A 24,998-nucleotide genomic window follows, 5' to 3' on the forward strand; every position below is an offset into this window, starting at 1 on the left:
GGCATCTGAGTTCTAGGCCAGCTCATCTTAAATCTTTGCGACTTCGCCTCTAACTCACAAGCCTCCTTTCTCTTACTGGTCAAACTGCTGCCAAAGACCTGGATTGTTCCACAAAATCCTTTAAACTAATTTTGAAGAAAGAATTCGTGATCAGCCCAGGGTCCAGTCTAGGCCGCTCACAGGTTCACTAGGAGAGCCATTTGGGGCAGGGGGACAAGGTGATCCAGGAAAAAATACATATAAGGCCCCCTAAGTTTTACTCAGCCTGGCTATTTTAACCAGGGAAAAAAGCGATTATGACTAAAGGGGACAGAGATGCACAACCACGCACAGTCACATATACAATCACTCACAATCTCACATACACAACCACACATACACAATCACTCAGTCTTACTCACCCAATCTCGTACACACAGCCACACACAATCATTTACAGAATCTCACACACACAGTTTCACACACACACAATTATTTACAAACATTCACACAATCTCACACACAAACATTCACACAATCTCACACACACAATCACATACCTAGTCACACACATTCCCACAATTCCACACAGTTACACATAATCACTCACACACAATCATTCATACACTTCCACCCAGACACAACCATACACACCCTCACACATACTCCACTCCTAACTCTCCCCTCCCAAGACATTTCTTCCTGAATCTTAAAAGTGTGGGGTCCAGTGGACACTAGGAGAAATGTTCTGGTCTAAACCCCTGATCACATGGAATTCTGAGTCCCAATGGAAGAGAGCCGCTTCTGGGACCCTAGGAGGTAGGACTCTTCCTTAAACCCAACCGGAAATGAGGGCATAAACGGTTGGCAGTTGGGCATTACTGGCCAGGACAGCCAAGCGAAATATCCGCGTTCCCCAGAGCCCAACCTGGCTGTCCTTGCTCCAGCACTTTCTGCTGGGCCCCTCTACTCCCACCCCCATCACGTGGTGGCCCAGAGAAGAGCATCACGAAATCGCTTTCATGTTCCACAAACAAAAGGCAAAACCCACCGCAAGAAGCCATCCATGCCCAAAACATGAGGCCTTTTATTTGGTTCAAACCGGTCCTCTGCATTTTCCCCTCATTTTCTTCTCCCCACTGGGGAAACAAAAGAAAGTTTGTTGTTGAGGCGCAAACGTTTCTTGGGCCTTGTCCGAGTTCTACCTTGTTTTTCTTTTCCTTTCTGTCGGCCCCCCCACCCCCACCCCACCTTCCTTGCCTCCCCACCTTGAATAAATAAAGCGCCTGAAGCTGGCACAGGCTGGTAAGGAAAGTACAAACTATCTCTTAATTTTCTAATTTTTTTTTTAACACGGCTGGCCTAGGGTTTTGGGCAAAGGACATAAGCTATTGTTGAACAGCACAACACGAAGTTCTGAGTCACCGATACGCCTCGGCTTCTGGAGATCTCATAGGTTTCTGTGGCTGGCACAGTCGGTGAGCTCAGCACCCTGCGGGGGCCGTGGGTGCAGGCGCCCTCTCGCCTGGCACGTCCCCGCCCCCTTCCCTCCCCAGGGCTCCCTACTGGGCCTACACGTTGGCTTTGTTGGTTTTTAATCATAGGGGAGAATTTAAAGAAAATGTGGTGAAATAAAAAACAAATCACCGTGGTCCCACCACTCTAACGCTGTAATTTTCATTTCAGAGGATTACCTTTCAAGCTTGGTCCATACACATTTGTGATTTTTATATAGTTTCTATCATGGTGTTCACAACCCTTGGCCTTTGGCGGGGTTTTTTTGTTTGTTTTTTTCTTTCACTCACATAATAAACATTTTTCCATGTTTCGAAATCACCTTCGGGATTATTACTTATAAAGGTGACACAGTGTTTCTTCCGCTGTGTTATTCTTGAGCTAATGCTATGAAGCAAGCATGGGGGACGGGGTCCAGGGAGAGACCTCACCAAGGTGGGGGGTTTGCCCGACTGATCCAAATCACCTTGGACTTGGCGTGTGGACCTGGAGGACAGGCAGGGGATTCCACCAAAACCCTGCCCATCCTGTAGCTGGCCACGAATGCCCCTGCCCTTGTGCCCAGAGAGACGTTGGTTACAGCAATGGCCTTCATCCTCACGCTGACCTTCACCCTCACGAGCTGCACTTCCTCTTTATAAAGCGCCCTGACAGCAAAAGGCCCATGACAACACTCCATTTTTATATCTGAATATCTCAAAGCACTTAGCAGAGACTTTCATTTTCTCATTACCCCAAGGAGAGGAGGTCATTCGGGAAAATGGTACAAATATTCCCATTTGTCAAAAGCAAAAAGGAAGTGAGTTAAAAGGAAAATTCTACCACTTAACGGAGCAAAACCAACCCAGGAGAGACTGCAAGGGTCTTTTTCGCCTCCCCATTCACCCCCCAGTTTGCTTTTTCCATGTAACTTCAGGAACCTCATTACTGAAAAGATGGCATGGGGCCAAAATCAGGTTTCCATTTTGCCGAGAATCAATCACCTTCAGTGGTCCCAGCTCAGAAGACCCTCTTACCTCGTCGTGGGTCTCAACCAAAAACCATATTCTCTTATAACTATAATTACATAAAACGCATACATATAAAGATATACAGTCACCAAAGGGAAAAGCACCAGAAGGAAATGCACTAAATACTAAACCAGGAAGTGTTACAATAAACTATGGGTGAATTATTTTCCTTTTATTATTTTCAAAAACTGTTTAAAATATGGTTCTATTTTCCCAGTGATGGAAAGAAGCATGTATTTCAGTGTCAGATCAACCTGCATTCAAACTCCGGCTCTCCTTTAACAAACTGGGTAAACTCAGGTAAATTACTTAACCTCTCTGAGCATTATTTCCTGACTGGTACAACAGGAAACCGAACCACTACCTGTCTGGTGTCTTTCAATCCGACAGAAAGTCACAGCACAGCATCTGACACCTAATTGGTGCTCGGTAAATGTCTATTTCCTTCCTCTTTTAATAAAATGAAAATGTAAAATCAACTCAGCTTGCTTGCTGTCCCGTGAGAACAAAGCAAGGCGCCTTACCTGTACCCTCTCCAATTTTATCCACATCCTTTCAGCCTTCTCCTCCCCGCTGCTCACCCCCCAGCAAGCCCCCAGCACACAGACCTCAGGATGCTGATCCTGGTTCTCCTGTGAGTCGCCTGGAGGGTGAGGAAGGGGCTCTGGGACGAGAGACAAGCCCCTCTGTGACCTCCTCCACCTGGGCAGGCCCAGGCGAGCTTCTCCAGGGAGCAGCCAGGACTCGTGCAAGGACTCGGAGGACACACAGGGCGATCCCCAGGTTTGCACCTTCCTGGCAGCCGCCCTCCAGGAACAGGTGCCAGGCTGCAAAGGCCACCTGCTCCTGGGGGAGGGCAAGGGCCACGCTCTCGGCTGCTGAGGAAAAGCCAAGGAAAACCAAGATGGAAGCAGCATCAGGAGTCGACTCCTCGCTTGGCTAGGCAGGCCAGGCCAGGCCAGGACAGGGGCTGCCACCTCTGGGGTCCAAGCCCAGCCCTGGGCATGGCAAACCTCCTCCCTGCTCCCTCCAGGGCTCTGTACTGGGCTGACATGTTTGCTTTGCTGGTTCAGCAAGCATGCTTACAGAATTCTGGGGGACACAGCCTCTGGGCGGGGGCTCCAGGCTGGCCCTGGGCTTCCTGGAGCCTGAACACAGGGACAGGCCTGAACTCCACATCTTCCCGCCTTCCTGATGACAAATGGATAGAAAGAAGTAGTAATGGCAATAGTAGCAAGAATAGCTACCTCTTGTTACCATGTTTCAGGTGCCTTACCAGCATTATTTCATTTAACCTTCACAGAAACGCCATGCTAAAGGCACTATTGTTATTCCCTTTTACAAATGAGGAAACTGAGGCTCACCAGGGGTAGGGATGTGGCCAAGGTCACAGTACTAATAAATGAGGGAGTGGGGATTTGAACCTGTGTACTTAACCACTGTCCTATGCTGCCTCTGCACAGGCCGCTCTCCCAGCTAAGCTCCTAAAGCAACCACACTCCACCAGGCCTTTTCTAGAAGGGGGGCCCCTGACAGGCATCCCCAGCCACGGGAGATACGTATGCCCCCAAAGAGCAGGCTGTAATTCTGCCCAAATGAATGCTTCTCCTTGCCTCTTACCCCCCAGAAAAAGGAGAAACTCTGAACCTCCACCCAGAGAGGGCAGTCAGGCTAAAGAGATGCCATTTTACAAATACGGAAAGGGATGGGAGGCTTACCTGCAAGGTGGCGGTATTTCCCTCCTTGGCTCTCTTGAGAACACTTAGGTGGGGAGGCAGAGGGACATGGATCACGGGCAAGGGCCAGGTACAAGGAAATATCCATCGACCGAGTTATGGGGTTAGACATGGTAAGAGGAGGAATATGGCGGGGGTGGGGGCAGGGACAGGGCCCTGGGCATATGGAAACCCTCAAAACTGTGAGCTTTCTTTGCAAACCAGCGATGACGCCAGGTCAAAATGGTAGACCCTTTCTTTTAAAATTAAACTAGGTCTCTAATGGGAGGCTGCATGTGGGGAGGGCCCCTGACAAGGTCCCCACAGCATGGACCACCAGCTCCCCAAGTTGCCAGCCGCAGGTCCCCTGAAAGCTGGTGGGGCCCAGCAGGGTGGGGGCCGGGTGGGCCACCCGGGGCAGACAGGCTCCAATCGTGCTGAGCACAGCACATCGCTTCATTCAGGAACCGAGAGTAAAATGTACAGCTGGGTCTAGAGTTGATTCAGCCCTTAACTCATTCGGGGATCGCTGGTGGAGCCAATGAGGCGACGGGGAGGGGGCACAGCAACCTGGGGGAGGGCGTTAGGCCATCCCAGGGGAGGGGGGCAGACTGGGGCAGCACCCCTGCTGATAATGTCGATACATATAAAGAGAAGTCATAATTCTTTTCAAAACCCCTCGGAAAACCACACAAGCATTGGGAGTTTCGGGAGCAACGGGTGAGCGTGTATCAGGTGAGGGGGTAGGGAGTGGGGAGCTTGTTTTCTACCCACTGCCAAATTCTCATTTACTGTCAGCTCCTATCCATTTGGAACTCACTGACTCAATTGCCTTTTCACGGGGAAAGGAGCCTGCACAATGCAGGGGACTTTTCAGCTCCACATTAGCACACAGGGCACTGGGCAATGTCCGGGAATAAACACAGACGTCCCTCCTGGAGGCCATCGACCCCACCCCCACCCCCAAACAACCCAGCCAGCCCTGCCAGGGCCACATCTGCTCTCCCCTATTTTAATACTTTGAGGTTTTTTCCAAATGTAGTTTGGCCAGTGGAGAAGAGTGTGTGTGTGTGTGTGTGTGTGTGTGTGTGCCCTGATATGTGTGTTGGAGGGGTAGGGGCTCTAACTCACAAGCAGAAGGGCCTGCAAGACTTCGTTTTGGGGCGCTTCCAACTCTTGCTTTTGCCCAAAGAAAGGAGGGATGGGGAAAGACGGAAAGAAGGGCTCTACAATAGCTTCCCAGAAGAAAGGGACTGAGGGGCGGGGGGTGGGGTGGGGGGGGGCTCATTTAAACTAATTCTGGAAAGCGTTGATTATGGAGAAATTGGCATTTGGTTAGGGAGTGTACCTAAGAACTTGGCAGCCACAGAAGCTCTTCAATAGTCATTATGAAAATAAAATCAACAATTATAAAAATAATTATTACAATAACGGTGGTCCCCACTCTTCGAGTGCTCACTGTATGCCCAGCACTATACTAAGTGCTTACATTCATTTACTCAGTTATTGATCACAGGACCAGTGAGGCAGGTACTGTTTACTGTTCGCCCAATTCCACAGGGTCGGAGAGTTAAGACCCCTGCCCAAGGGCACAAAGACCGCAGGTGAAAGATTTAAACCCCGTTCTGCCGAACGCTAGACCCACCACATTGCCCTGCCCCAGGAGAGAGGAAACCCTTGTTGCAATCTAAAGATGAGGCAGCCCAGCACCACAGAGGCCGTGGCACCAGATAGGGGGTGCCCTTTGACATCTGGGTGCTTCTCTGCTGCCCAGCCCCCACCTCTGTCACTGACCCGTGGGGTCCATCCCTTTAGCCCCAGCTCTGAGGGAAGCAGTCCTCTGACAACGCTCCCATCCAATGGAACTTTATGTGGTGACAGAAATATTCATCATTGAGGCTGCCCAGTACAGTAGTGACCAGCCACATGTGGCTAGGGAGTCCTCGAAATGTGGACAGTTCGGGGAAGAAGTGAATTTTTCACTTGATTTCATTTAAATTGCCACACGGGCTAGTGGCTACTGCATTGGACAGTACAGATCAGAATCCCTCCCAGCACAAGAGCTATCGTGGAAATAAACTAAAAGCATCAGTAGGTGGAAGCACGGCCCAGCAAGGCCTCCACCTCAGCACCAAGCAGCTCCCCCACTCTGCGATGGCCTTTCAAAAATCACTGGCCTGCCTCCAGCTTATCTGTCTCCCTTCCTCCCTTCTCGCTTATCTTTCTTTCTTTCTTCCTTTCCTCCCTCCCTTCATCCCTTCCTTCGGTCTCGTCTCTTCCTCCATTTCTTTTCCCTTCCTTTCCTTCCATCCTTCTTTTATTCTTTCTCCCTCTCCCACTCTCCCTCCCTCCCTCTCTCTCTCTTTCTTAGAAAAAAGCATCAGTTTAATTAGATAAATCCTCCGAGCACGTGGCCTGGAGTCCGTCATGGAAATTAACCTGCTCCCAGATCTCAGATAGTGAAACAGGAACCGGGGTGTTTTGGCATAGCACAGTGAAATGGGAGAGGCCGCTGGCGTTTCATACACCTCATCTTCCATAAGTGCCCCTCGCCCTCCAGTGCTCCCTACTCCACAGCCCCTATGCCCTGGCCTTCTTAGGTCACTGCCTCCCGGCTACCTCTGACTCTTCTCCTGCTCACCCCAGCCTGGGGAGTGCCCCCCTGAGACTGGATCACTCAAGGGGGGGTTAGTGTGTGGGCACCTCAGTCCCACATAAGACTCCGCAGTTAGCTCCCGTCACCCAGGGACCCACCTTCGGGCCCAAGGCTGGCCTGTTACTCATCTCACCGTCATCTCGAAGCCCCTACTGTGTGTTACTCATTGGGCTAAGCGTATTCCATGAAATAATGCTGAAAGTCGAACTTCAGCAAACATTAGCTAGGATTACTGTCCTCTACTTAAAATTCTCAAAAGGTAGGAATTCCAATCCCCATTTTACAGATGTGGAAGCAAAGGATTAGAAGAATTAATCTGCCCAGCTGGGAGAAACACAATTCACATGGGTCTCAGCCTGACTCCAAAAGCACATGCCTGACCTCTGCCAGCCACGCGGTCTCCATCAGAGTGGAGCCCATACACGCAGGCCTCTGGGGACCCCCAGCATTCAGCATTAAGCTCTCAGACTGAGCAAACATAGGCAGAAGCCACCAGCACCTTTGCACCAGTTCCCAGGGTCTGCCCCCACCCCAAACAGCTCCCCCGCAAGCTTCAAGAACACCATTCTGGCCACAATAGGAAAGAGAGACCCAAGGCCCCTGCCCCATTTGAGGTCTGACTCCAAAGATGGGTACAGTCTGTTTCTTATCCTCTATGACTCATTATCCAAAATACCAGGAGGACCAGAAGGCAGCCCAGAGAGGTAGAACACAAAATCCAGAATTTCCAACCCACAACACAGCACCCCATACCTACCAGAGTCCCCGACCCCAGATAGACAGAGGGCGAGTTCTCCCCACTCTTCCATCCACAGTACACCCTGGTGGGCAGTAAGCGCATCCCCACGTGGGTCCGGAATACACACAGGAGCCAGGCCTGTTCTAAACACTTCACATGGCTTAGCTCATCTAATCCTTACATCAACCCCACAAGGTAGGTACTGTTTTCCCCATTCTACAGATGAGAAAACCAAGTCACAGACTACTTAACTAACTGATGTAAGGTCACAACTCTGACCCCCAGCTAACTGGCTCCAGAATGCATCATCTACAACATATACAGCTCCTCAAAGAACCCATGGCTCAAAACAGGTAACTACACCCCACATTCTGAATGGGATCCCCCCACTGCCTAAAAACAACCCCTCAACTCAGCCCAAGCTCCCATAAGGGAGCCAACTTGCAACCTGATACAAAAATGAAACCCCACACCACACACTACATCCAGGCCCTTGGCTTTCTTGAGTGGAATTCACAGGGGTCCCCTTTGAGACTGATACCATTTTATATAAACCCGGCTTACCTGACATTGGGGGCCCTCTGCACTTGACAACGCGACCATGACAAATTCTTCATTACGCTTAATTATTTCAAAGGTCTTTCAAGTTACGAGCCCAGCGGACCATCAGGGCAACCTTGTGAGGGTGGTAGGGTCAGAGGCCATTTGATAAGAGAGAAACTGAGGCCCAGAGAGGTCCAATGACTTGCCCAAGGCCACACACTGATTTACTGCAGAATTAGAACTGCACTGGGGTCTCCTGATGGCTGCAACAAGACCTCAGCGGAGCTGTGGACCACCCAAGTCTCACCCCATCCCAGCATCCCAGACCAGGTCTCCCTTAGGATCAGATTTCCCTGAAATTCCCAAAGGAGCTGCCGGGACTAGTGGGCCCGGAAATGGTCCTCACATAGCAAGCTGCACAGCTGAGCTCCCCGAGGGCAGAGGGGGGCGGGCGGAGCTGGAGACGCTGGCACAGCCCCGTGGGTACTCTGCCAGCAATTAGTGCTGGGGAAGGGTGCCAGCCTGGCAGAGCTAATCCCCCACCCCTTCTTCTCATTTACACACACACACACACACACACACACACACACACGTTCACCCACCCCGAGACCAGCAGCAGAGGCAGCGCAGCTTCCTTTCGGTAAATCTCATCAGCAAGGCACACACAGGGCATGCAATTTGGTCATTACTGCTTTTAAACAACAGAAGAGCAGAATCTACCCGCCATTAACCCGTCCTGCCCTCCCTCTGGGCTTCCCACCAGCTCAGTCACCAGCCTTCATCTCTAACTCCCACGCACCCCCTTTTGCATGCTCCCCGAAGTTGATTTCCAAAAGAAACATAGAGTTAAAAAAAAAAATGCAAAACCTGACTACAGTAAGTCAAACCTGAAATGTGTCTCCCTGCCCACCTCTGTCCCCAGAGAAAACATTCCATGGTTCGAACATGACCTTGGCTAAGACCCTTCCTCAAACATTCTCGGAATCTTAAAGTGCCAGCCAGATGACGGGGAGGCTGCCGTTGGCCTGGAGTGGGGTGTCTACCTGAGCAGGTGTGTTTCTTCAGAGGGGAACCTGCGTGTGGCCCCGATCCACCTGCGGTGGGGGGGGCCCTGTGTCGCCGTCTGCCTGCTCTCCCAGCACTGAGGCAGGCAGGGGTGGGAGTGGCAGTGATAACTGATTTTGCCTCCTCACTGCCCCGCACCGCCGCGCCCCCACAGTCCTGGAGAATTGGAAGGAAGCCCACCAGAGCAAGGGACCCTAGAGGGTCCTTAGCTGGGTTTATAAGATCTGTGAAACCCCTTAAAGTATAAGCAGTATTTATGCTTATGAGATTTTTTTTATTAAGAGGATTCTCACAGGGGGCACATGAACTCAAAAGGGGAAGAAACAGAGTCACACAACCCCGCCCCCCCGCCCCACCATGTGCTCAGCAGTGTCTCATGCCCAGGTGGCAGAGAACACAGCGAGGGGTTCCAATCATCCCTCCTGCAAGTGGCCCTGACTAGCTGCCTCCCCCCTTGGGAGCTGCCCCCAGCCTCAGCCTCGCCTTGCCTGGGAGCTGGTCACGGGAAGCACTAGCCCAGGAGCTGTGCCGCGGCCCTGGGCCCGTCCTCCAGGGCTGCCCGCAGCCCCAGCAGAGGACAGGCACAGCAGAGCCCACCAGCGGGGAGGAGAGAGGACGCCAGCGCTCCTCCAGAAAAACCTCACAGATCCTCTAAGCCACCTAGTGTCCGGAGCTGAGCTCTGGCCGCTGTTCTGTCCCTCCCGCTTCCCAGAGAGGACAATGCAGGGCCCCCCCCCCAAGGAACCTGAGGCCCGGGGGGCAGAGGCTGAGCTGCCTGGGGAGACGGAGCCCAGGAGGAGCAGCCCAAGGCAGGGCTGACCCACGGCACATATTCCTGTCACCCATGCTCCTTGCCCCAGCAAGTCACTCTCTCCTGGAGATCAACAGTGTCATCTCAGACAACCGTCCGGTCTGGGCTCCTCTGGGTGCCCCCACCCCAGCCTCCAGGCCTCCTGCAGAGCCTCCCAAACCCTGGGCCTGCCACTCCCCCAGGGCCACTTGAGCCCCCACCTCCCACCCTCCTCCTCTGCTCTCTCTTTTCTCTGTGTCCTCAAGACTCTTCTCACCTTGAGAAGTGTTAGGATTACCCAGCATTTACACTCAATGCTCTTCTTTATTCCTTAAGACTTATTAAGAATGATAATGAGTTCCGAAGGAGCCACACGTCTCTCTCCCTCTCTCCTCTCTCTCTCCTTCAATCTCTCTCTCTCTCTCTCTCTCTCTCTCTCTGTCCCCCCCCACACACCACCCCCCTTTGCTCTCTTTCTCTACGTGTCTTTTCTGCCAAAGACACACAGGACAAATCCAGACCAAAAGGGAAAAGAAATTCCAACAACATGGAACAAGGGCACTTAAGGATTTATATTCAATAAATCCGTCTCTCTTCTTTCCTCTTCTTAGTTGTTCTCAATTATTCAGATTAAAAATAAAACACCCCCTTCCCTTCCCACCATCCAGGCCACCCCCTACTCTGCTGGACTTTGAGCAGGGGGAGCGGGAGAAGGCCTGGCTTGTCTGCACAACCTCGTTAACGTGCAGCTCTTAAACGGTTGATTAATTTTTGCAGAATTTACGACAGGCTTTAGCTCTGTACCCCCGCTCCAACACCATGGCCTCAGAACCACAGTAACTTAACTTGGTGAACTTGAGGGGGGCAGAAATGGGGGCCTCTCCCCCATGGCCTCCTGTGGCTGGAACCACGGGCAGCCTGGCGACAGACAGAAGACACAGATGCCAAAGGCCAGGCAGAAGACAGACCCGCTAGTGGATCAGCGAGGCACCCACAGGAGAGATCACCAGGCAGCCAGAAGCCACAGCTAACTTTTGGCTATTTGGGACATTCTAATTTCAAAATAAGGAAGCCTTCAGAAAGTGGGCAGAGCAAAAAGGAACACTCAGAGCTGGCAAGGATGCCCAAGTTCGCGTCCACCAAGCCATACCACGCATCTCGGCACAGGGACCAGCCTTATCCGTCTGCCGGGCTGCCCTTCAGAGAAGGGGAAGAACAGATCCTAATGAAATTACGGGTTTTAAAATGTCTATAAATTAAATCTCTTTCTCTCTCTCTCTGTGAATCTCCCCCTGAGCTCCCTCCTCTATAAGGCTTGTTTGCCTCTCCTCCGTTCCCTGTGCTCATGTCTGTTTTTCTGATATAGACATCAAGAGGTTACGGGCTCAATTACAACTCCGCTGGAGTCTCAGCATCAGACTTGCCTGGCCTTCTCTTCTCCTCTTCAGAAACCAGATACCAAATAAATCTCTCTCCTGCTTTATATTTTTATTTTGAATGCCAAAAGCCAAAAGATTCATTCAGTTGACTCACAGCCTTTTTTAACTTACTTCACATGGGGGGAAATATCCTTTTTAATTGTGTTGGAGTATAAATATAATATAAATGCTTTTCTCTTTATCTCATTCCCCTTTCTTAAGGACATACACAAAACCTTGGCTATACATGAAATTTCAAAAGCGGGGGGCAGACTATAAACGTGTGTAATTAACACGTGTCTGTTGGTAGGGGCAAAAGAGCTGCTGGAGAAAATCAGTTGGACATCTAGCATATTTCTCAAGTGAAGGGATGATATCGGAAAGCTTCTTGTTAGCAAAAGGTCCATTTGAAAAGGGTGGGACATAAACGGTGATTTTTTTTTTTTTTTAAGGAAAACATTGCTTCTACCTTCCCGACTAGTGTCCCTAGATACAGAAGGGGGATAGGTGTGGTCTATAACATTTTATATCCTCAAAAGCCACCGCCCACCACCCAAAAAAGTTTAAAAATCCAAGTTATAGTCAATCATCATAGCTCCTGATTCCTGAGAAGCAGAAACCGGCTTGGAGTTGTAGGTCTAAGGGTAAAATAAAACAAAAACAAAACCCCACAATAATTCTGGAAATATTAACCAGAGGGGATTCCAAAAGGTACTTTTCCAGGAAAAAGCACTTGAGACAAAAAGGCTGGAGAAAGCTGAAGTTCAAGGTGAATCAACAAGAAAAACTTTGTCTTTCCAATTAACTAGACTGGGAAAAAGAAGGGGTGGGGGGACACATTACTACCAACTCATTAATTCTTTCCTGTAAACAATTTAATTAAATTCTGCTAAACACAGGAGAAATACTCATTTTGGAGTGCTTCCCCCCCACCCAAAGGCAAATTCCTTCGGGTTACTCCCCCCCATGCCAACACTTCCCTGGCTGCACAACCTTCAAAAATGGATTTCCAACCCAGTCATGGACTGTGCTGCTCACGGCTGCAAGAATGACAGCCTCATATGTCTGAAAGCTGACACTTCAGCTTTTAAAAGAAATGGGGAAAATAAGCTGTTGACTCCTTGGTTAAAGTATTTTCTTGTTCTAACTCATGTTCTTATGTCACTGGGCTAAAAGAGAGAGAGAGAGAGAGAGAGAGAGAGAGAGAGAGAGAGAGAGAGAGAGAGAGAGAGAGAAGAGAGATATGACTTTCCTTGAATGATCTGTTTAACCTAAGCCAGGGGAAAAAAAAGAAAGTCATTAATTACTTATGTGAGCTATTGCTTCAGAAAGACAATAAACCTGCCCGGTCGCCATGGATATGACATATTTGCTCTGAAAACAACACAATAATTAGCAAAGGGGAAAGATACAAGGAGAATATGCAAACTCCTGAGTTTAAAGCTACAGTGCTCTTTTCTACGTTTAAACCTCTGTTCTGTTTGCAATCCAAATCAAACAAATTTTTAAAATATAGCAAAGGGGGAAATAACTGGAATGGCTCCTCTCTGAGCTGAGCTGAGAAGTAACACCCATTCCACTCCCTTCCAAAATAAAATAATATAAAAGAGAACCAGGATGGCAGAAGGAAAAAAAAGTCAACAATTGCCTCTGTTTTATTTCCTATAGCAGGGGTGGAGTCTGAGGTTTGTTTTTTCTTTCTTTCTTTCTTTCTTTTTTTTTTTCAAAGTGTGCTCTTATTTAGCATTGGACCTTCTGGCCAGATATAAATTTATTTATGAAAGCCAAATGCCCTGTGTGTGGCTCACCCCTCCCCAAAGTGAATGGAAATGGACAGGGGTGGAGGTGGGGGGCTCAAGTTAGAAAAGGAAAGCAGTATACTCAGAAAGCATCAGCTCCAGAGAGGGACATCCACTCCCCCTACCTCCAAGAAAATGGAACCCGGGCCTTACTTTAATATTAAAAATGCATTAAATGGTTTTACCTACAACTTAGTCCCAAAGGATCATTAGGAAATGCAATCGCTTTGTATCATATCTGTCAGTGTGATAAACATCGGCATTCAGAGTAGGTTTGCAATTTTTCAGAGTGTCACAAACCAAGATAATATTTTCTGCCTTATTTTCTTAATTCACTGTACCCACCCTCCTCAAAGTCACAAATCCACAGAAGACTACCTGAGGAGAAGAGAGGAAGAGAAAAAGTTGATATATTCTCACACACCAGACAGAGGTTACTGACATTTTCCTTAAAAGTAGGGAAATTGGAACTTTAAAATATTTGGGTATTTAAAAAGAATTAAAGCACTCCATTAAGTTTGAGTAAAAACTCTTCCCCTCTTCCCAGAGGCTAATTTTCCAAAAACAGATGGTCAGGATCTAAAAGAGAAGCAAATATACCTCAACCCCCACAGGCAGAGAAATCTAACTTTGAACTTCTTTTTAAATTAAAAAGGGGGGGGGCAAGATAAACTATTAATAAGTATGAAAAATTAGCTGAGCTACAAGTTTTGTTTTTCTTATTCAAAAAAATTCTTTAAACACAAGGGCAGCAGATATAAAGGAGAGGTTCACATTTGACTGACTTCCTATTTTTTTTTAACAATAGTTGTTTTTTTTTTTTTAGATTGGACTCTTTGATCTTGAAAGAATTTTGCTCTTATATGATGGGGGAGAAGGGGATGGTGGTGAAATGATCTGTTTTAAATGATGATGCAACCTAGGGATCAAAGCCTTCGCTTTCTTCTAGCCATAATAAGCTGTACTTGCCACAAAGCGTGAGTATCCCGGCTCCTCTACTTGGTAAGAAGGAAATAAAATGCACCGAGACTCAGAGAAAGACGCGAAGTCTCTGCAAGGTGCAAAGTCTAAAACAAAAAACAAAACAAAACAAAAAAGAGGGAGGCACTGCCCCTTTAAACGTTTTAGTGCATATGGAGTTTGATTTCTGAAAGAGATCAGTTTAACATCTCCATAGAAACCAGCAACAGATTATCATCAACAGAATAAATAACTAGTCTAATAAATTAAACAGAAGGCATAAGATCGCTGGAAACCTGATTACTGAAGTTCAACAATATTCCCCATAAACTCCTGTTAACCGCCTCTAAGGTGGCTAACAAGATAGGGAGGTGGGGGCTATCTCTCCAATTATCCGGGTTCCGGGGAGAGAGACGGTGGCCGCTGAAGGGAGAGGAGAAGTTCCCCCACCCTGCCCTGCAGAGGGTCTGAGAGCTCGAGGGAGGGCAAACCATTAAGCGAAGTTTGGGAAGTGGGAAAGTGGCTGGGCGTCGAGGGAGGTAGAGCGAGTCGCCGGAGATGGCGCGGGACTCGCCGCCCTCCCGGGACGCACCGCCTCGCGGCCACCAGGGCGCAAACCCAGAGCTTTGCGCCAGGGCACCGAACAGCCCAGCGCCCCCTCTGGGCACGTGGAGCGCAGCCCAGGCGCAGCCCCCGGGGACCAACTACCCCCCTCACCACGCCCCGCGCAGCTGCTCCTGCTCAGCCCGGACAGCTCCCTTTAGGACGGCGACGTGCGTGGTGTGTGTCTGTGTGTGTGTGTGTGTGTGTGGTGTGTGTATGTGTGCATGCGTGTGTGTGTGTGTCCGCGCGCGCCGTGGGGTAGGCGGGGGGGGGGGGTCGCACCAATTTACCGGGAGATCTGTTTTCCAGTGCCATAGCACGCTGTCACCGCGCTCCTGTACCAACTTACAGACCTCCTAAATATACCAACTTTGCCAATCGATTACCCTGGACTTTTCCCCCTCGCGGTCCCCACCTTTTTGTGTGTCCTGGGTGTTGGCGGGACAACCACACACTCGGAGGGTCTTGCCCCCAGACTACGCTGGGGCAGCGACGCATAACCCCCCAGTCGCCCCTGTTCCATTCAGGTTTGGGGGAACTCCAGGCTTGTTTGAGGGGTGTTTTCGCCGCTTCCCTGGTGGACAAATCATACACACCCGCACACGCACCCTGGGCCGGCTTCCCGAGCTGAGGCTGGTTCAGGAGGAACTTGTGCAGGGAGGAACTTGAAGGAGGCCCCTGCCTCCCTCCGCACTCGTCTCCTCCCCCAACTCCGGACCCGGGTAGGGGATGACTTGGAAGAAGAATCTGCACCCACCCCTTAGAGAAAAATCTATTATTATTATTTTAATCTACGCCCCCAAAGTGTCCCTCGCGCCGTGATTGACGGCGCATACACCTGTTCCTCTCGCCGAGGAGCTTCCAACGCTGGGGACGGACGTTCGCCCAAATGCTCCGCAGCGGCCCAGCGCCAGTCCGCCCGTCCTCTCCCGGCCAACCCCCGTCCGCCTCCCCGGAGAGCCCCTGCTAGCACCTTGCCATCTTAGCGGCCGCCCCCTCCCCTTCCAGGCCCGATTCCCCAGCCTGCCCGCTCCCGGCCGCTCTGGCTTCAGAAAGAGAGAAAGAACAGAAAGCAAAACTTCCTGGCGGCCGACGGCCATCAGCTGCACATTCTGCAAATGCCACCGAGTAAAAATAAACCGGCCGCCGCTCCGCCCGGCCGGCTCACCCCGGACGCACGACTCGGCCCCCAGCCTCGAGAGCTCCCTGCCTATCGGTCCGGCCGATCCCCCATTCCCGCGCGCCCCCTGGAGCCCCGCTCCCCTACACTCTTCTGCCAGCCATCACGCGCTCCTTTGCCTTGAAGCTGGACCCCAAGTGACCAGGTGGCCCGGCCCTCTCCCGTTTGGTGCCCCCATGCTCCCCACAAGCCACTCTTCTCTCTGTCCTCCGCCTGGTGCCTATTTCAGCCGCGCGTCCCTAGACTCAGGGCTCCCTTTCCCCAAATGCTGAGCCGCGAGGTCACCCTCAGGCCATCCTCGGGGTACAGACCCCGTCAGACCTCTTCCACCGCGACCGAGCCCCCTGGGAGCGCACCATTCCACCCTCCCGCGGGCCCGCCAGCCCAGCGTCCCATGTCCCCGGACGCAACTTCTCTCCCAGCGCATACAACAACCGCGGCAACTCCCCCCGAACTTTTCCCGGGACCCAGGAGGATTCCGGCCGACAGCCTCACGGTCCTGAACCGGTGCCCCGGCTCTCTGTGCCCACCACTGCCAGCATTGAGCCCGGGGAGGCTGAGGTGGGGGTGGGGGTAGTGAGGAGAACCACTTGCCGCGCCCGGAGCAGCGCACTTGAGACAAACTTCCCAGGCACAAATGAAAAAGGGGACGCCGCTCCCCCATCGAAGCAACCTCTTGCCTTCGTTTTCCCACCCGGAGACACCCCTTGGCACTCTGCGCCTAAGTGAACACTGCCTACCTCTGCTGGTAGCACCTACACTCTGGTATTGGGGCACAAGAGTCGGCTGAAGGGGTTCCCCATCCACCCCTTCCCCTGAGCAAAGTCTTGCAAAGTCACCCCAGGCGCCCCTCACCCCTGCCTCCTTCTCGGCCCTGGAGAGCTCACAAACCCCTGCAGTTGTAAGGGGGGGCGGATTGGCGTAGGGGGAAGGAGTGATTACCCGGTATTGGTGAGCACCTGCCCCCCCCCGGGAGCCCGCAGAGCAGGGGGCGCCCCCACCCTATCTGCAAAGTCTGCACTCGTGCCTGGCACCTCCCCCTCTTCTCCCCTACCCTGCTGCCCCCTCAGTTAGAGTAAGTGACCCCCAGGAGCAGCAGCCCTCCCCTCCCCCGAAGCCGCGCGCTGGGCATTCCCCTGGCCACAGCGGGCGACGCGCCGCCCCGCGCCCGGGTGCCAGCCCTCCGTGCCCCCTGCCTCCCGCACGGCCGGAGTTGGGTGGCAGCCGCCGCGCGCAGGCTGGCTGGCTGGCTGGCTGGCTGGCTCTCTCGTTCGCTCGCTCGCCCGCGCCCGGCTGCAAGCAGCAGCCCTGGGGGTGGGGGGCTGCACCGGGACAGGGGGCGAGGCGTGGAAGCAACCCGGGAGGCCCGCGGGGCTGAGGGGCGTGGGGGGGGGCGCGTCGGAGGGAGCGCCGAGTCTCTTACCTGCACTTGGGGCGGCTTTGGGTGACTTTCCAAGTCCGGGGGAAAAATGTGTGTGTGTTTGGGATGGAGCGCCGCGGGCGCGCATGCGCTGCCCAAAGTTGCCGGATCCCGGATTTTTCGCTCCCAGTCTCTGCTCTCGCCCGCTGTGATTATGGAATTCTCCGCGGCCGAACGGGCGAGTGGGTGGCATGTAAAACCCGGGCCGGATCGCGGGGCCGGGCTCCGCTCCACCCTCGCACCCCCAGACCTTCCCCTCCCGGTTTCTTCCCACCCACCGCCCGAGCTGAGCTCGGCTTGCGCGCGCCCCGAGGCGCGGCCTGCCTAAGAGCATCTGAGCACACGGCTCCCTTTTGCGGCTGGAGAAGCTTTCTACACTCCCCAACTGAGTGGAGCTGAAGCTGGGGAGAAGAGAGACGGGGTGGGAGTGGGTTACTTTTCACCTGTTCTGAACCCCAGAGAGCCGGTCGGCTTGCCACTTTTCCTGAAGAACTAGCTCTTTTCTGCAAGTTAGAATGTTAGGAACGTGATGTTCTCACTGTTCCATATCCGCTTTGCACTTATTCTTTGCAAGGGAGTTTTTCATTCAGTTAGTTGTGCAAGAAATAAATCCTTAAGTGAGCAAGACAGACCCTGAAGAATGAAAGGAGGGGAGGTTGTGCAGATAATGAACATTAAAACAAATGAATAATATTTCAGAGAGTGAAAAGATCCGTGAAGAAAATAAAACAAGGCAATAGGATAAAGAGCGTCTTGGGAGAGCTAATTCCTCCTCCCCAGGTGAAAAAGGAAGGCCTCTTTGAGTGGGGACTTTCATACTCTATTAGAGAAAACCCTCTTTTCTCTCTTGGCCCACCCTGCCACCTCCCAGTTGATCTGAGGTGGCCACACCAGGCTGAGCCTGGAGGACAACAGTGGCCCTCTGCCCGGTAGCCCTCTGTCCTGCCTTTCTTGGCCAGGCCATACCCACCCCAGGACTAAATTAGTCACTGTACCTGTTTTCCCTTCTGAACAAGTACAGGATGCAAATAACATCAGACCTGAGAGAAAGGAGGAAACACTCAGAAGGTGAGATAAGTGAGGAACTGACCACGATAGTAAACCAAACAGCTAAATTATTAGTAGAATAAACGAATAAAAATTCAAAGAATGACCCACAGCTTTGAGAAGTATTCAACAGAACACATTGAACTAAGCCAAATGCCACAGGCTGGTAATCATTGTTGCAGGCTGGTAGACTTTGGGGCGTAATCTGCAAGGTTTCAGCAAAGCCTCTCAGAACTGGAAGTGACCAGAAGCCTTGTATGGTAATTGTCCAACAGAGACATCTGCTGGGATGCATTCCATGTCATGCCTAAGCTGAAAGTCAATTGGTGAATGGATAGAGACCTGAGACTCTTTGGCCCTCTGGTCCTGAGGTGGCCAGGATTTGCCTTGTCCCCTAAAAAAACCTCCCGATTTGGGGGAGGAGGCTCTCCCATCACACACCCCTTAGAATTTGAGTGTTCTCTACTCATTTTAGCCTAGCTGGGAAGAAACCAACTCAAAAATAGAGCTTGCCTCCCTACGACCTGGACCGCGTCTGGGATCAGTTCGGGATTTGCCCACATAAGAAGACCAGATTTGGGAGCGAGGCACAGCTCCGGTTCGTTGAGTTTTCTCCCCTCCTCATCTCCATGCCTAACAGTCCCCGTGGGCCGCTGACCCGTTACTCTTCATTGCCAGACACCACCTACCCCCATCAATTCAGTCCCCTGGAGTGGGCTGCTAGCCTATAGGTTCTTGTGCCTGGTGACTCAACAGAGCTCAAAGCCCCAAAGATCTCAAGTCCAGTCCTGCATTCTGCAGAAGGAGAAATTGAGCCACAGTGAGAGGGAGTGACCTGAGAAGAGGCAAGAAAGGTCTTCTAACTTCTGAGTGGGAGCTTCTCCCACTCCCGGGCAGTGTGGTTAATGGCTTGGGCTTTGGGGTCACGCCCCAGCCACTTACCAGTGGCATTTGACCCCTCTGTGCCTCAGTTGCCTCAACAGTAAAATGGGGAGTAATAATAGTACTTACTGCCTGGGCTTGATTTGAGAGGCTAAAATGAGTTAATGCAGGAAAAGTGCCTGGGCCAAGATAGTGATCGATAAATGCCAGTAATTGTCATAGCTCCTTGGGACATCCAGTGCTCCCTCTGCTTCGCGTTGCTTCCTGTCCTCTCTCCCTTCCTTCTTCCCCTCTGTCCTTTTTTTCCCCCCCTCTAGCAACAGCTCACACTCATCCATTCATTCAGCAGGCATTTGCTGAGCCCCGATGAGGAGCAGCTCCTTACCAGGGCTGGGGAGACACAAATGAACTAGATAGGCCGGGCCTCTGAGGAGGTGGCTGAGGACTTTGCTAGTCTCTCCCCTCCCACTTCCCCACTCCAAGCCTCCCCTCCACTCGCCCCACCCCAACAGCCACATCATACCCACCAAACTTTTATTAAAACATTTATTCTTCTCTCCATTTGTTCTCAGATACTTCGCAATTCTCCCATCCCCCAAGGAGTCTTTCTCCTCTGAAGAAACCTCACTGGGATGGGGAAGCTGGAAATGGTGTCAAGGGCTGAGAGGAGGGAGCAGGACATTGGGGTGAAGAGAAAAGAAAGGCTCCTCTTTCTTTTCAAACTACCACCCGTAACTCAAAGAAAAAATAATGAAAACAAAACTAGGGGCCAGGAGAGAGCACCACACCCAAATAGTAGCCTGTGGTCTCTGAAGCCTCTCAGTGCCTTGTTCCCCCCTCCCAAACCCTTTACAGGGACTAAAATCAGAGATGCTCTTTTCCTCGTTTTCTTCCTTTTAGCATTTCCTGAGCTTTCCCTAAAATAATACAAACTCTTTCCCACGGTCAGCAAGATCTGACCACTGCCTGCCCCTGGACGTCACCTCCTTTCACCGTCCCCTCAGTCATATTGCCTCCATCACACAAGCTTCTTGCTGTCCTAGAAAACACCAAGCTTGTCCCTACCTCAGGGCCTTTGCACTTGTTCTCTGTGCCTGGAATGCCCTTTTTGCAGCTGCTTCTTTGGCATCATTCAGGTCTCTGCTCACATGTCACCTTTTTTAGGTGACATGTCACGCTGTATCCCTAAAGTACCTCCCCAGCCTTTCTCTATCACTTTACCCTGTTTGAGTGTCTACAATGATTTTGTTTATTCCTGTGTTCCCAGACTTCCTGTCCAGCTGCCCCTGCTAGAATGGGAGCTCCTTGGAAGCAAGGACTTTGTTCTGTGTCCCCTCATGTCCTCAGCACCTTAAACAGTAGCTGGTACATAGTAGTCCTCACTCTCTGGGAGTCAGGCACTGAATCAAGATAAGCCTACATGGTCCCTACCCTGAAGGGGCCTATGCTGTAGAGAGCTCCTAGGACAATGTTTGGGGGAGCGAGGAGGAGCTGGTCCAACCCAGGAGTTGCCAGGATGGCACGGCAGCTTTGCTGAGTTTTCTACTCCCTAGCCTTTGGCCAGGAGTTAACAGTGGGAAATACAGGACTCTAATGAACTGTATCCCAACAGGGGAGGCTGAACAGGTAGGAGGGGAAGTGGGTCAACTAAAGACTCTATCGAGGTACCCATCTAGCGCCCTGCCTCCAGGTGGGCTGCATACGATCCAGCTCCTCTCCCATTTTTGTCTCCAGGGAGACTCCAACCTTCCACACTAGACAGTGAGCTTCCTGAGGGTAGGGTCTATGCCTTTAAGGCAGAAGCCAAGGAGACAAACACAGTACTTGGCACCCAGGAGGCTATTGGTGATTGATGGCTGAACAAATAAATTTAAGTCTACCTGTTTATGTAATCGGGAAAGCCTTGAAAGTAATCACAGTTCAGCTTCCTGGTCAGTTTTTTGATTTCTAGTCCTTTGTAGTGATGGAAAGCAACACGTAATTGTACACTAATAATTGTTATTTACTAACTGGTGATCATGTGCCAGGCAACATGCTAGGTACTTGTATTATCTTATTAGACCTTCACAACAACTGTTCAAGCTGGTTGCTATTATGAATATAACCATTATATAGATGAGGAAACCAAGGCACAGAGAATAACTTTTCCAGGGCTGAGCTGGACTGTCTGACTCCAGAGCCAATGCTTTTCACCCCCAGGACCAGCTGCTTGGAGGGGAGCAATGACAAAAGCCTCACTCCCTGCCTTACCCCCATACAACAAGCATTTTTACTTTTACTCTGAGTTCATAAAAAGATGAAACTTGAATGTGAGTGCACTGAGGAAGAGGAGGGAGGGAGCAAAACAAATCTGTCCTTTAACTGTAAATTTTATTTCAACCTAGTAAAAGATAAAGGGAACCAAAAACATCACAGGACCACGCACCGGATTTTGTACACAGTAAGCACTCAGTAAATGTCGACCAAGAATCACTATTTTTCAATTTAAAAATTATAGACTGTGTTTGTTTCCCTTTTTCCTCAGTTGCTCCTGGTTTGGAGGTTCTCCTTGGGCAAGGTCTGTGTTTTGGGGGTTCACTGGGCCTGAACCCCAGTAGCATGGTGTGACTAGCATCACAGTGAATATTAATAGATGCTTAGTGACAATAGACAAACAAATGCTATGGATAAGTGATTATGGTGATTACTGGGCAAGTTGTAATTAAAAAACAAAAAAAGCTGAGTGCATTTCTTTTATTTACGTATGTCTCTCTCTTGGGAGTCCTTGGCAAGGCAGAATGAGAGAGGGGCTTTCTCCAAATGCTAAGCTGGGCTCCCCAGGCCCATTCAAACTGATGAACTTGACAAGTCCCACCCCACCCCCTCAAAATTCCCTCATTCTTTTTGCAAAGTACGTGATTATTTGTTTTTGACTATATACACAATACATGTTTATTGTAGAAAATTCAGAAAATACAGACAAACAGGAAGAAGAAAATTTAAATCATCTGTAATCCCACCACCCATGAATAATCACTGTTGATGTTTTGGTGTATTTCCTGCCTGTCTAGATTTTTTGTTTGTTTTTTGCTTTTCGCTTTGTTTTGTTTTATAAAACCAGAGTCACACTGAACATACCGGTTTTATGTTTTTTTTAGCCTGCCATGTAGACGTAGCATGAACAGTTTCTCACGTCATTAAATATAATTCTACAACATGATTTTTAATGGCTGTATTGTAGAGTTTGATCATAATTTTGGACATCGAACTTGTTTCCAATTCTTTTAATTATTATAAATAACTCAAATGAATATCCTTGTCCATAAATAACTGTGCACGCTCTTCAAAGTAGAATGGTTGAGTCAAAGAGTGTGCACAGGTTTCAAAGCTTTTGATTTCTTCCCAGCGCCAAATTGCCCCTCCCCAGGAAGGCTGTGTGACTTTGTCCTCTCATCAGCAGCCCATGTCTTCATAAGCTCTCCAACCTTTGGTTCTCTCTCTCTCTCTCTCTCTCTCTCTCTCTCTCTCTCTCTTTATTTTTTAACCCCTGTTAATTTAATGGGTGAAAGAATCTGTGATTCTAGTAATGAATCCTTATTAGAACTGTACTGGCCACAAGCAGGGGCTGTTTCAAGGTTTGAGCGGCCTTGTTCAGACCCACAACCTCAGGCAGAGATGAGAAGGGCAGACTCCTAGGGGCTGGGAGCTGGACTTCCCAGCTCCCAGGTTCTTGGGGGCTTCCAGAACCTCTACCTGAGCTTGTTGGGGATCTGCTCAGCTCTTAGGGTTGGAGGGGTGGGGTCTATCTCAGTCTTTCAGCCTCAACAGGGATGATGAGCTCCTGCTTCCTCCTACTTCTCTGCCCACACCTTCCAGAAACCTCTCTCAACAGAGAAGCCTTAGGGATTTCTATGCCATAAATACTACCTGTTTTCTAAGCTCCACACTTTGTACCTGCTTTCATTTTCCCTGCCTCAGCTCTCACTCAGCTCCAGTCAAAGGACAGGCTATTTTGCTTTCTGGTTCAAACTTCTCCTTTTCTAGTTTGTTCTGATTAATTTCATTTTTTGGTATTTATGTTTACTCCTGCCTGGTAACGAGAAGAATTGCAGGTGACTAATTTTTCCCTTTTAGGAAATGTTCCCTAGTCCCAGGGTTTTTGATCTGTATGTCCCCTTCCAGCTTTAATATTCTCTGAACCAGCTAACTAAAAAAAATTTTTTTTAATAAAATAATAATAATTTTTTAAAAAAGCTTTAAATTTCTGAAAGAGAAAAAGGATGATTTGCATGTGATACTAACAGTTCAGGAAGCAAATGTAAATACAGAATAGAGAAATATAAATATAAATATAATACAGAAAGTAAAAGAAACACCCATAATCCGAGAACCATGTATTTATTTGGGTATAAGTTGGACTTAAAACATTAAAAGAATGAATTTAAATGAAACCCACCAGGTACATCATTTTTGAGCCCATCCTAGCGGTCTGCCTGGGTGATTTGAAGATGTGTGTGGATAGAAGTGTCTTTTATGCCGAGTGGTGAGGTGTACGTCTAATTTTATCTGCACGGAGAGTGTGTGCGCGCGTGTGTGTGTGTGTGTGTGTGTGTGTGTGTGTGTGTATGTACGCACGTGAGGAACTACAAGTCCCTTGAAAGGAAGGTTTGGGTCTCTGTGGGTATGACTGTGCTGTTTGCGCATTGGAAGATTATGTCCATGCTCTCAGCAAACATCTGAATACGGAGAAATACAGAGACATACAGCCAGGTGAGGGGCAGGACTGACTGCTGACATCACCTCTTATGAAAAGATCCATGGGTGACACCTATCCCCTCCCACACCTACCAGGGAGGGGCAGGCCTGGCACTAGGGCCCTGTTGAATAAGGGAAACTGAGTCATGGGGAAGTCGAAGGGACCACATGTCCTCAGAGCAAAAGTCACACTGCTGTGGCCCTGTGGCTCCTGCCACAGGCCACATGAGCCCATATCTCAACCCCTTCCCGTTCCTTTTCCTTCCCTACTTCGCCCAGATCTGAAATCAGCACAGAACTCTGAGAGCAGAAGCCAAATGGACTAATCATGGCTGTGCTGCTTACGTCCCAGGATGCAATCCTGCCTAAGGATTGGCATGGCCAGGTCACGACAAAAGGAACCTGCTGTGAGACTCCGGAAGTAGCCATGCTTCCTCCTTACTGGCACCTGTGCAGGTGCCGCCGCCACCCATGGCTCGGTGTCTCACAGAGGGCGGGGCTGGCCAGGGAGGCAGGAAAGAGCTGTTTTGCTGATGAGGTGCCCTCGTGTCACTCAGACAGGAGTGCCAGGTAGCTGAATGTGGGTGGGGGAGGGCTACTCTGCTGTGCCAACCTGGCCCGGATGTGAGTGACGGCCCCGGTCTCCTCTCCCGCCTCACCTAACATTCTCTGTCATGTATTCACACACCTTCTGCTCCAGCCACATGCTGCTTAGAGCTCTAAACGTACCCTCCTGGATCTTACCTCCAGGCCTTTGTCCAGGCTGTTCCCTCTGCCCTGAAGGCCTTTCCTCCCCTTCTTTACTTGTCCTCCTCCCACTCACCTATTAAGATCAAAGCAGGTATAACCTCCTCTGGGGAACCTTCCCTGATGTTCCTCTGCCCAAAACTGGGTTAGATGCCTCCATCTGGCCTCCCACAGCCCCCTTGTTTCCTCTGCCATA

At 50.3% G+C, this 24,998-nt stretch overlaps 1 protein-coding gene across 2 annotated transcripts in view; it reads right to left on the reverse strand.

The window, feature by feature from the left end:
• The window catches only part of CASZ1 (castor zinc finger 1), a 148,716-nt gene extending 131,165 nt beyond the window's left edge, over positions 1-17,551 (reverse strand). Inside the window, exon 1 of one of the 2 annotated variants that reach the window (XM_033114658.1) lies at positions 17,396-17,551. The gene's annotated coding sequence lies outside the window, so the exon portion shown is untranslated. Of the gene's footprint in view, positions 1-3,112; positions 3,197-17,395 lie in introns of those variants that run through there. The other variant, XM_033114659.1, reaches the window with a different exon arrangement.
• Between the last annotated feature and the right edge of the window lie 7,447 nt (positions 17,552-24,998).

Source organism: Rhinolophus ferrumequinum, chromosome 9 (assembly GCF_004115265.2).
Source record: "Rhinolophus ferrumequinum isolate MPI-CBG mRhiFer1 chromosome 9, mRhiFer1_v1.p, whole genome shotgun sequence".
Taxonomy (NCBI): domain Eukaryota; kingdom Metazoa; phylum Chordata; class Mammalia; order Chiroptera; family Rhinolophidae; genus Rhinolophus; species Rhinolophus ferrumequinum.